The 13,684-nt window shown below is 38.3% G+C and overlaps 1 pseudogene; it reads right to left on the bottom strand.

Annotated features, from left to right (window-relative positions):
• Positions 1–3,357: 3,357 nt before the first annotated feature.
• LOC126941078 (signal peptide peptidase-like 3) lies at positions 3,358–13,331 on the bottom strand (annotated as a pseudogene).
• Between the last annotated feature and the right edge of the window lie 353 nt (positions 13,332–13,684).

The following is a 13,684-nucleotide window of genomic DNA, read 5'->3' as shown; positions in this document are numbered from 1 at the left end:
TTTTTGTCAATTATTTTGATGAATGTGTCACTCTTGAATTTCACAAAACTATTTTTATTTGCTTTGGGTATATATCAAAATCTTTTTAAGGTTAAAATTACCCTACTCAGGCTGTGGCAGCAAAAGTTTGAGATAGACCCCAATATACTTTTTTGAATAATTCAAATACACAAATACTGAAATAGTCAAATAATAGGCTGGGCGTGGTGGCTCATGCTTGTAATCCCAGCACTTTGGGAGGCCGAGCTGGGTGGATCATGAGATCAGGAGATCAAGACTGTCCTGGCTAACACGGTGAAACCCCGTCTCTACTAAAAATACAAAAAATTAGCCCGGCGTGGTGGCGGCGCCTGTAGTCCCAGCTACTCGGGAGGCTGAGGCAGGAGAATGGCGGGAACCCAGGAGGTGGAGCTTGCCGTGAGCCGAGATCACGCCACTGCACTCCAGCCTGGGCGACAGAGCGAGACTCTGTCTCAAAAAAAAAAAAAAGAAAAAAAAAGAAATATTCAAATAATAGAATATTTGTGAAATTAAGACACCAGATATGTTTGCTTTCTGTTCATCACAAATTATCCTGAGTGGGCCTGGCCTTATCTGAAGGAGGAAATTTAGAGCATGGGAGAGATTCTGCTGCTGGCACTGAAGGAGGCTGCCATATTGTGGGCGGGGCTTATGGAGAAAGCACAGGCCAACGGGAGCTAAGAGCATTCCCAGCCAACAGCTACCAAGAAAACAGGGACTTAAGTCATATAGTAGCCAATGCATTCTGCCAACAGTTTGAGAGATCTCAGAAGTGGATTCTTCCTTAATAGAGCCTCCAGATGAGGATATATCCAGCTGGGACCCACTTCTGCCTTATGAGACACTGAGCAGAAGGCCTATCCAAAACAAGCGAGGCTCCTGACCTATGGAAACTGTGGGATGCTAAATTTGTGTTAAGCTGCTACATTTCTCGTGATTTGTTCTGCAGCAGTAGGAAATGTATATACTGTTCCTTCCCCTACAATGACATAAAATATAAGCCAGCACAATTAGGGATATTTAGGCCATTATTCAAAATCTGTCTGAAAATGAATTGGAGAATGATAATATTTTACACATACTAAGATAGGACAATGAGAAATTGATGAGTTATTATTCTATTTTCAAAATCCAGTAGAGCTACATAGCATTTACAATTTTTTATTCACACTATAATCTACATTTGGACATTTTTTGCTTTCCCTTTCTAAATTGTTTTTCTTGGTTTTTAAAGAGAGATGGTAATGTTTTTAGTTATTCCTGTCTAAAATTTTGAGAATAATTGCATTTACCATCATATCAGACTCTGGTAAATAAGGTTATATTATTGGCATTATGGTTTATTACTACATCTTTTGTCAATTATTTTGTTAGTTGCCACTAATCCCCCAAAATATATCCTTAGGTTTTCCCATTATTATATAATATTTTCAAATGGCTCCCTACTTTAATGGATTTTTGGGGGGAATACTGGAATACTCTAGTTAGTTGTTACATAAATACTGAAGACCTAATTGTTCTGAGAGTGATTTACCCCAATTTTCTAAAATAACTCTACTTTAAACTTATTTATATAATCATTTGAGAAACACTATAAACAGGAATTACAAAATTGTATATGGTAATTCTCTCTAAAAATAACACTGCAGCACAAAATTTTGAAAGGAATAGCATGTATCTATTTGAGATTCTGTTCTACAATCTTTCTCTCTGTCTCTCTCACATATTTCTTACAGTCCTATTTTAAGCACCTAGCAAGAACTTTTCTGGAGCATCAGGTAAATGGTTCCCTCATCTAGCTTCAACTTTTATAGGCAAATAATAAGTGTTTTTACTTCTCTATTTACTTAAGAGATCATGATTTGATTTATATTTACCTTCCATCGTATGTCATGGGATTGAGCTAATTTTAAATGTAAATAATAATTCTTGGTGAATTTTTATTTTTATATAGTTTTTGATTTTAATTTTATTGTTGTGTCATTGAGTGTCCATTTCTGTGTCAGAGAAAAAGCTAAGTTGTATCAATAATTGAGTTCCCTGAATAATCAAATGATGTCCTATTTGACATTACTTTGAAAAAACAACTTAAAGCCATGTGATAAAAATTACCTTATTAAATCCTATGACAACCCTATGAGATGGGTGTAAAAACCTGCCCACAAGTAACAAAGTTATTAAGTGAAAGGTTGGAAATGATCTGGTAAGTCTGCCCTCAGTGTGTTGTGCTCTATGACATGCTGCACTGAAGGTGTGGTTCATAGACCTTTACAGGTATGCTAAGACTTTGAACCCTATTCTCCATGCAGAGGGGCCTCACTAAAGCATTATTTACTGTGTCTCCACCAAATCTCACCTTGAATTTTAATATTCCCCACATGTCAAGAGTGGGGCCAAGCGGAGATAATTGAATCATGAGGGCAGTTCCCCCATACTGTTCTCATGGTAGTTAAGTCTTTCAAGATCTGATGGTTTTATGAATAGAAGTTCCCCTGCACCAAGCTCTCTTGCCTGCCATCATATGAGATGTAACTTTGCTCTTCATTCACCTTCCACCATGATTGTGAGGCCTCCCCTGCCTTGTGGAACTGTGAGTCAATTCAACCTCTTTCCTTTATAAATTACCGAGTCTTGGTAATTGTGTGTTGGATTGTAGGAGCACGCATTTGCAGGCACCACGATCCTCCGATACGTGGTAAGTGGAAGTGATGCTAGAATGTGTCTATAGAGTGTATTGCTATCACCCAAACTTTCTATTTCTAGTTTGTCCAAATTTAGATTTGATCAGTTTTCTGGTCTAATAAAAAAAAGCATTTCAAAAACAAAAGAAAAGAAAAGAAAAGAAAGAAAGCATTCATACCACAGAAAATATTTAATAAATCAAAATATAGGAAAGAAGAATCTCCATGGGAAACCGGTCCCAAAGTTTCGAGGGTTCATTGAGGGAATTTTGGTTTGCTAATTTTTTTCATCCTTTTAGTGGTCAAAAGGTCTGAACAACTCCTTGTTTTCAGTTTTGAAACAGTCACCTCTCTCTCTACCACAAAGTAACCATGTAGTGCAGATCCATAAAAAACAGGGAGGAAGCAGTGCCGGGGGAGGCCTGTCTCTCTAGAAGGGCGTCCACTTCCACATATGCAGAAAGAGAAGGAACCAAACAGGGCTCCAGCACTTCTGTCCTGCAAATAAGCTCCTTTTAAATGTAAAACCCAGTCACCCAGCAGTTCCTTTAACAGGTATATCTCTGAATACCAGGCCAGTTCTGAGAGGAAACAAAAACCACAAGTTGAGAGAAAAGGACTATCATGGGCATCTGGTCACTTTCTACGTGATCCATCATACTTCCAGGAATTGGGAGCTTACTGGTCTTGGAGTGGAATAGCTCAGACCACATCCACCGGAGGTCACCCTTTAAACACATCGTGAGGAGTGGCAATAAGGTAAATGGCACCAAACAGAGAAGGGCAGGCTGGGCGGCCTGGTGAATGTGAGAGGCCACAGTAGCAGTGAGCAGATCTACAAAGTATCCCATGAGGGTGCAGTGAAAGTAAAAGACCTTCTGCATGTGCCCAGAGATGTTGGCAGGTCCAGGGCCACCACAGGAGTCCACACGGGCTTGTTTTTTGTAATTATCATAGCGAAGGTCAAAGCATAGCAGATGACCAGGCATAACAATGTCTCCAATGCCCAACATGAGGAAGTGGCTCCCAGTGGAATGTGGGAAGACCAGTTTTCTAGGCAAAGACAGTCGAGGAACATCACGCTCAACACCAGACCCCAGGTTGAGCTTCCAGGACAGAACATAAAGGGGATTTTCAGCCAGCTGCCATGGCCACGTTCACCATGACATTGCTATTAAAGATGTAGGCTGAGAAAAATACCTAAAAGACATCATAGATTAAAAGTCCTGAGAGAAGCAGACAGGGGACTTTGAGACCCAGCAGGCAGACAAAGGCAATTACAGTGACGTCCATGAGAAGTCAATGGCCAGCGAGAACCCAGATGAGGATGAGCATGACAGACAGAGATAATAAAAACAACTCAGCAGTAGTGAAACATCCACAGAAACCCAAGGAAATCTTTTACTGACGTGAACAGAGTCTCGTTAAATACGGGCACATCAGGAGAAGAAGAAAAGTAAAAGTTATCATTGTATGAACTGCTGTACATACTGTGAAAACTACTTGAGCTCAGTCAAAGAAGCAGAGCAATAATAAAAGAGAGACAGATGCTCCAATCAGAAGGAAGAGAGCCTGGGTAGAGTCAATTGTTTGATGCTATTATTGGTGCTGTTGCCATTGAAAGACCCAGAAGAACTATTACTGTCTTTCTGTGAACTCACTTGTCTTTCTGTCTTTTCTATGCACCAGTCTGTATGTTGAGAATCGGAGGCTGAAATTTGCAACATAAAGATATATAAACTTTTTCAAGGGCATTTAATCTGAAATCTGTACAAATGGTTATTTTAGTATTAAACCAAAAGCTGATATATTTCCTGGATGAATTTGATAAACACATTTCTAAGGCAAAATCATTACTTGGTAATAACATTTCTAATCATTAAGAACAGTAAATAAATACAAATTTAATTAATCTTCAAGTGACATATTTAATAAATAAAACTTCCAGTTTAGGATGCCAGACCAACCACATATGAGCATCTCTTCTTGCCTCCAAGATACCATGAAATTATGTGAAATTATGAGGTATGTTTATTATAAACTCATAATGATACAGAGAAATTGAAGAAAATCAGGCTATAAGATTGTTTTACACACATCTATAATTCAAAAAACAAACGGAGGAAGACAATAGATGAAACAGGTTGGAGGAAGTATATCCCAGAGAACTCACAGGACTGCAACTCTAAGAGACTGAGGAGCCAGAAAATACATGGCTCCACATTGATGTATTCAGGCAGAAATAATCAAAAACTCACCCAAGAGATAGCACATTCCATACCTTCACAAAAACTGAGTGCCTGGGGACATACCACCCTGGACAAGAATTGGAGAATTATTCTTTCAAGAAATAATACTCAGGAAGAAATAAGAAACTCTGTTCTAAATAAATGAAGGCTAGTGTTTAGACATTTCTCCAGATCTTCACCCTTTAAAGCTCATGAGTCACTAAGTTTGACTTCTGTACTTAGCAATTGCCTTTGCATTGCCTTGTTCCTAAATATGAATGAGCAAAGAAGATTCTCTGGCCATTTGAGGAAACACTGTGACATGAAAGAAGAACCTACCTCTCTGCAGAAAGGAGATTAAAACTCACAGGAAACACTAATGATTTTATAAAAATAAGTTTCCTAAAAATGAAACAAAACCTCTAAGTATAATAGTATCTCCCAAGGACCATGTGGGGAATATTAAAATTCAAGGTGAGATTTGGTGGGGACACAGTAAATAATACTTTAGTGAGGCCCCTCTGCATGGAGAATAGGGTTCAAAGTCTTAGCATACCTGTAAAGGTCTATGAACCACAGCTTCAGTGCAGCATGTCATAGAGCACAACACACTGAGGGCAGACTTCCCAGATCATTTCCAACCTTTCACTTAATAACTTTGTAACATTGTAGGGGAAGGAACAGTATATACATTGTCATGAGACAATAGGCTGTGGAAAGGAGCTCCTGGATATTAAAAATAAAATTGCCATAATAAATTAAGAAGAACTGAAAATATAGTTGCTAAATGAATAATTAAATTTAAGAGTTGGAGAAATGAAATTGTGACAATATCCTGGAAATGTAAAACTAAAGATATAAAGAGATCTAGGATACCCCGATTCATGAAGATCCATTGTCGAGTTCAGTGCCAGAACCAGGGTGGGAGCAGCTGCAAAACATTTGTAGTGAATAAAGAAATTAGTTTATGAGTGTAGTTGCCGCTGGATGATTGAATTTCTCAACTTTTCTGTGTCTTCCAGAATGTTTAGCAGGGAGGAACACTATCTTCTGGGAGCTGCAAAATATGCTTGCACCAAAAAGTAAGCCGACGGAACAGGGAATGAGGGAAAAAACCAAGAATGTTTCATGTGCCTAGGAGATGCCTGGATTCTTCAAAATGGCCAGACCCAAGGAAAGAAAGGTCAAGATGGCGGCAGGTCACCTCAGGCAGTTGGAGGAGATTATGTGCCAGGGCATTTCTTCTTCCTGTCCCTTGCCACAGCATCCATCCCCTCTGATTTTAGAAAAGTCTTACAAAAAATGTGCTAAGAGTTTAACAAGATAAGACTAATTTCAACAACAAGTATGAGTGGGAATTGAGCTCAAATAGTGTAGTATCTATATATACATGAAGTACTAATGGATGTAAGTTGGAAAATGTGATAATATGCTCATTTGCATAACTTAATGGTATGGATATATACATATGATTAAAGATAACTTTCTAGTTTCAATGAAATTTCATCAGGACACTGATTTAATGCATAGAAAATGTGACAAAGCAAGTATTGAGAACACATATGTCATAAAAGTGATTATGCACTTTTCTAAATTGTCTTACATTTCTGATAGTTGCAAATAGCCTTTGCAATTTGCTCAGTTGTGGCATAGCACAATATTTAGTTATTGTGCAACATGGTTCGGGAAACAATCCGATATTATGGAATCTTGAGCACCCAATTATAAGTCAGATAATACTGTGCACATTACTTAGATTCTCCAAACATCACTTTTCTCCCTTGTAAAATGTTGATTAATAATACCTTTTTGTATGTTTATACATTTTAATTACTGTCTATATTGAAGTACTAGAAGTATATTATGTGCCCATCATTATTATTATACTAAGTAATTATTTGCTGATAACATTAGATTTTAGGAGTTAATCTATTGTTTAATGCTAGATATTCAAATATTCAAAAAAAGAAAAGCAGAAAGCACAGATGTCTTTGGACTGTTCAAAGAATGACAATATGCTAGATCACACGAGAAAAGGATAAGATTCGTAGTTGTTGAAATTAGAAAAGTAGCTAAGAGCCAAATAATATGTTAGAGCAAAAGATGAGGATTTTGAATTAATTCTTCATGAGATGGGAAACAACAGGGCAATTTTGAATGCAGGAATGATATGATCTAACCCACATTTTAATAGAACTTTTCTGGCTACTTTATGGAAATAAAATCTTGAGGCTGGCCATTTAGGGAACTACTAAAATTGTCCAAATAAGAAATGATAGAGTGTTGGATTAAATGGTAAGTGAATATGCTGAATGCTGGTCAGACCAGATTGTATGCATACTTTTGAAAGTAGAGCTGACAAAATTTGTTCATATGTTGGATTAAAGAAGCAAGACGAACAGCAGAAGCAAAGATCACACTAAGATTACTGTCATATACTATTAAAACATTGGATTATTGATAGAGTTTGGTGTCTCCCCATCCAAATCTCATCGTGAATTGTAGTTCCCATAATCCCCATGTGTGATGGAAGGGACCCAGTTGGAGGTAATTGAATCATAAGGGGTGGTTATGCTGCTGTTCTCATAATAGTGAGTGACTCTCATGAGATCTGATAGTTTTATAAAGGGCAGTTTCCCTGCACATTCTCTCTTGCCTGCTGCCATGTAAGACATGCCTCTGCTCCTCCTTCACCTTCCTCCATGATTGTGAGGCCTCCCCAGGCATGTGGAACTGTGAGTTCATTAAGTCTCTTTTTCTTTATAATCTAGTTTCAGGTATTTCTTCATAGCTGTATTAAAATGGGATAATACCATTACCATTAACAGAGGTGAGGAAATCTGAGGACCATATTTTGAAGTGGAAAATCAAGGATTCATTTTAAGATATGTCTTGCAAGATCTTCTCTGCTGTACTTCCCATCACTTGCTAAATCCAAATTGACCAACAATAGCTGTTAAATGATGCCCCAAAACTTGCTACCCCTGAATACTACAGTCTAATTAACAAATCCAGTTTTTTATACCTTCCAAGGATTCAGAGAACAGCTCTCAGAGAAAAACTGTCCTTTCCCAATCTATGCTGTCAGCTCTGAAAGCCATTCACCTTGAGATGTTGTCATGCTGCAATGGGTTTATTTAATTTGAGGTAATGGCATTTGCTATTGATTCTCCTTTGAGAAGAACTGGATCAGGACCAGATCCCCATTACCTGGACTGGATACTTTAGTGAAAAAGGAGAACAGCACTGAAGCAACATTGCTCTCTCTCCCTACTGGGGCCGGTGTGGCTAGACACCAGATGAGCTCTGATTCTGCTTGGAAATCTTTCATTTTGTGTTGAGTGCCACTCACATTTTATGTTGTTACTATTGTCATTGATAGGGGCTTTTATGTGTGAGATAAAGATGTATTGTTTGTGACGGAGGGGAGGTAGCACGTGTTTGCTTCTCACCACTAGAATTGTAGACAACGAAGCCAGTGGCCCTCTGACTGCTTATTAATATTTATGTTGATGTGAAAGACCAAACACAGAATATGACATGAATCTCACCAAGGACAATTTAAAATTACAATGATCAGTTTGAAGAATTTTTGACATAAAGAAAATTGTTCATTCAGAGGCATAAAAGGGAGAAACCTTCATGAGATTTTCTTTCTTGTCTAAAAGAAAGAGATTATATAAGTGAGGTCATCTTATTTCAACCAATTATATAAATCTCATGTTTGTGTGCATGTGTGTGTGTGTGTGTGTGTGTGTGAGTGTGTATGTCTGTGTTGAAATGGGTTTCCTGCAACTAATCTTTCGCCCTTGAAGAGGAAAGATAATTACATTTTACTGATGAAAATTTAGTATTTGTCTGAAGCTAGCTCCCACTTACTTCTCCTGTTACATTTTTCCTTTTGTCTTCTCCCACTCTCTTCTCTCTTTGGGAATTTTAGAGACTTAATGATCAAAGTTTTGTGTTTTGTCTTTATGTGTGTATCCTAAGAATATCTAGCTCAGACAAAGTTTGAAAAAAGAGCTAAAAACTATTAAACTGCATTTGTTTTGCTTAAAAACATATGGGCCATGTAAAAAAAGGCAACAATAAGAACAACAACAAAATATAATCTAGTTATAGACTTTCTTGCTATTTATAAGATCTGTAGTTGGAATAAAAAGGATGGAACTTATGATTTTTAAAGTCTTTGACTTTTGTTTTGTTTTGTTTTGTTTTTGTTTTTTTGAGATGGAGTCTCACACCGTTGCCTGGTCTGGAGTGCAGTGGCATGATCTTGGCTCACTGCAACCTCCGCCTCCTGGGTTCAAGAGGTTCTCCTGCCTCAGCCTCCCAAGTAGCTGGGATTACAGGCACCCACCACCACGCCTGGCTAATTTTTTGTATTTTTAGTAGAGGCATATGTTGGCCAGGCCGGTCTTGAACTCCTGACCTCATGATCTGCCCACCTCAGCCTCCCAAAGTGCAGGGATTACAGGCATGAGCCACTACTTCCAGCCATCTTTAACATTTTTAATGAATTCAGAGGTTTGTAAATTGTATTTGAGAATTATGTAGGTTCATAATAGTCCTGAACAAATACATGAATCCTTTGACAAATTAGAATTAGTATATAATAAGGGTATTCTCTAGAATATTGTCTATCTCCTTCCACATTTTATTATATAAAATTAATGTCAATGCTAAGTCTAATTTATTCAATACCAAGGTCAAGATTTTCATGCTTTAAATTTTCTAAAGACTCTACATTGGTTGTGAAACTCAAGAAAGTCACAGATATGTTAGGTTTTACATATTATGAAGCTTGGCAGTCCCCAAGACAGCTCTCACTTTTGATACCAGCTGCAAGTTTGAATTCCTAAGACCACCCTCAGATTCAAATAATTCACTAGAAGAACTCTCAGAATTCAGAAAATGCATTATATTCAGCATTATTTTTTTTTCTTTGCTGCAAAAGAATCAGATTAAATTCAACCAAGAGGCCAATAGAGTGGGTCCAGGAGTCACCAGATATGCATTTCCAGTTGTCCTCACAGTGGACTCATGTGGATCATGCCTACTTCTCCCAGATATCTTTGAATATCTTTGAAATTCCAACGAATAACAAAATAATTTGCTCTCTTACCTTCAAAATAGAAGGATAATAAAATGCTTTGGCATTCTCCATTCTTCAATTTTTAATAAATGTAACTATAATGGGAACTTATTGTTTATATAATTTAACATGCAATGGGAAAAAGAATCTCAGTTAAGAGAAGCTCAGTTTTCATAGTTTCACTATATGCACATAAAATGTATTTGTATAAATCACTTCAATATTTCTTATCTCTCAAGTTAAAGAAACATATTCATGTTCAAGCATCAAAACTGGTGAATGATTCTCCCTATTAACATTTGTTTTGTGATGTTAATGCACATCTCAGTCAGGGACAATCAGTGGCAAATACAGTGGCTTCGTGATGTAAATGGAAAATCCAGGGAGCTTTGTCCCCATGTCTGTTCTTACTCTTTACAAGAGGGGCATCCAATCCCCAAGCCACGGACCAGTACTAGTCCGTGGCCTGTTAGGGACTGGGTTGCACAGCAGGAGATGAGTGGCAGGCGAGTGATCAGTGGCAGCATTAGATTCTCATAGGAGTGCAAACCCTATTGTGAACTGCACATGCAAGGGATCTAGGTTGCACACTCCTTATGAGAATCTAATGCCTGATGATCTGTCAGTGTCTCCCATCACCGCCAGATGGGACCGTCTAGTTGCAGGAAAACAAGCTCAGGCTCCCACTGATTCTACGTTATGATGAGTATGTAATAATAGTAGAAATAAAGTGCATAATAAATGTAATAATGCACTTGAATCATCTTGAAACCATCCTCCCCACCCCGACCCTGTCCATGGAAAAATGATCTTCCACGAAACTGGTGCCTGGTGCCAAAAAGGTTAGGGATTGGTGCTTTACAAAGTGTTATTCCCAGATAATCATGAACACTGTGTTGCTATTTACAGAATAATCATCAACTGTAACCTAATTCTCCAGGCTGTCTTGTAAGAGAGGATTTCACTCGTTCACCTTGATAATGCTGGATAACATATATTTTTGAAGAGATGGTTAAGGGAAAAATTGGCTATAAGCTTAAAACACTGGCAATTTTACTCTAAATTATTGAGGATGTTTCTGGCATGTGTTTTTCATGCCAAATGAATGACACTAGCAAAGCTGTAAAGGTGAAGCATTAACAGGAATAACGGCTTAAATGAAGGCTTTGAACATTTGAAGATACATTTTATACATGGTCACATTCAAATGGATATAAATATCTTCTAACTATTGTCTGTTTTCTGGATGGCAGTTTTTCCCTCTCAAGAAACAACAACCTTAGCACTAGCTTAATTTTTTTTTCTAGACTATATATTCTTACCTTGGGACACATCAACTTACTTATCCAGTTACAGAGGCACCAACTTTATAGGGACTATAGCCAAGGAGTTTGCAAAATATGGTTCATCTTCCAGAACTCAACTCTTCTTATCATCTTAAGTCATCAATGGAAATTGAAAGAATACATATTAACCCAAAATTAGAGTTTCCAATATTTAGAATTGCTGTAGAGATTTTATGCTGTATATCCAAATCTTTAATCAACAAATCCAGTTGCACTCAGTTTTTTCCAAAGACAAATAAGAGAATCCTGCATGATCTGCCAAGATCACTGGTTTGCTAAAAATGACATCAATCTCGGAATGCTCTTGGGCCACAGAAAAAGACTATCAGGCACTATCAATCATAAATACTATAGTAAAACTTCACCGAATGGAACTTTGGGGTCACGTCTCTCAGTTAAAAGTCATTATGCATCTCCAGCATCTCCATACCAATGGCAGCTATCACACAGAATCTCTCAGGATTCTTCAGAAGCAGGCACATCACAAAGGGGACTGTTTTCCAAAGAACCTGGATGAAGCAACAGGTGGAAAACTTCTACCCAAGATTTCTTGTTTTGTTAGAGTAGGTAGCTTGGCAGACATATCCAGGAGAGGCCCTGCCCCACAGGAATGTCAGGCAACCATCAGGTGATGCTCAGGTGGTTGTTAAACTGTCTCTCTAAAATAATAATTGGTTGCAGCCAGTGCCAGGGAAAGGCAGTCTCCTATTAAATATAAAACACCTGAAGCTGGTGATTAGCAGCTTTCTGATAAGATCTCTGGAGTTGGGCAAGTGGGCTCCAGCATGCGCACTAAGAGGCAAAATGGTGGAGTGTAACTGGCATATGACCCTTCTCTGGGAATGTTCAACTTGATAAGGGAAAAATGCCTCAAAGGAGCATGCACACAACTTGTAAACACACTCCGCATGTGGCCCCTCTCAAGTGCTGGCAGTCCACTGCACATGCAGAGAGCCTGCCCCAAGGAAAAATCAAGGGAGAAGAAACACAAACCTCAGAATCATCCAGTGTGTAAAAATCTGAAGTCAAGGGTTGACTGGGGCACTTGGATCTCCCAAGCTGCCCACTTGACCTCTTCCAAGTGCACTTCCTTTCATTCCTGTTCACTCCTCCCCTAAAACTTGCCTTAGTCTCTCCCTCTGCCTTATGTCCCTTGGTTGAATTCTCTCCTCCAAGGAGGCAAGAATTGAGCTGCTGAAGACCCATTGAATTCACTGCTGCTAACAGTTTGACTGCTGCATCACTGTGACCACCAAACACTTCTTCTTCTTCTAGCTGTCTTATTCCTGTCTTATGAATTTAAATTCCAGATTTTTAATGAGTGAGGATTTAAAAACTTCAAAAAATGCCCTCCTTTAATACTAACACTTTGATTTCTACAAATGACTCTGTTATTTTGAAAATACTTCACTAATCAGATACAAAATGAGACACAAAAGAAAGAAACCTTGACAACCTGGCTCTTCTGCCACATTCTGGGTCACCTGGATCAAGGAATCCAGATGGAGGGTGGAACTTGGTTTTATGATTAAAACCAGGTAAAACGATGGGCTGGATGGACAACATTTCAAAGACTGTTAATGATTCTAGTTCTTGTTTTTCGAGGCTTCAGAGTTCTACACTATGTCCTACACACAGCCCTAAATACTTGTTAACTGCTACCCCCTGGACAGGTTATTACAGTGACCACAGAAATATAAGTCACATAAGGAGCTGCTGAACACGCTCAAGACTCCACAATCTCCAAAGATATCAAAGGCACGAATGGAAATCTGGACTCCGACAATTGTCCTTAGCATGTTATCTTTTACGCCAATGCTGGCCAAAGAGAAGGACTTAAAATGTTGTACTGATCCTTACAAGAACTTAGTTTCCACTGTTTCTTTCCACTCCGTTTGCTAAATTCAAATTGATCAACCAATAGCTGCTTAACTAGGGCCACACCTTGCTCTTCCGGCATCTTATCCCATGAGCAACATGATTTCAGTTTCCTCATAATTTCCCAGAACTTGCCAGTGAATAATTCTTGGAATAAAACTGAACTATGACTGTGAAACTGCCTTTGCAAAAATCATAACTGAGAAAATAAGACAGTAAAAGAGATGTGTCCTAACTGCCTTCAAATCTTGCTTTTAACCTCCAAGCTGTCTTATTCATTGCTGGTGTAGTCTAAACTAATTTTGGAAGAAACTTAGTTTATGATTTAACTTTGAAACCAAGATAACAATAGCCCTTTCCCTAAACAAACCCCCTTCCTGCCTAGAGCCTAGACTGCCTTTGCAGGACTAACAAAATATCCACAAAGTTAGAAAT

This window comes from Macaca thibetana, chromosome 18 (assembly GCF_024542745.1).
Source record: "Macaca thibetana thibetana isolate TM-01 chromosome 18, ASM2454274v1, whole genome shotgun sequence".
NCBI lineage: Eukaryota > Metazoa > Chordata > Mammalia > Primates > Cercopithecidae > Macaca > Macaca thibetana.
The sequence above is the reverse complement of the archived record's forward strand: the minus strand, read 5'-3'. Positions and strand labels throughout refer to the sequence as shown.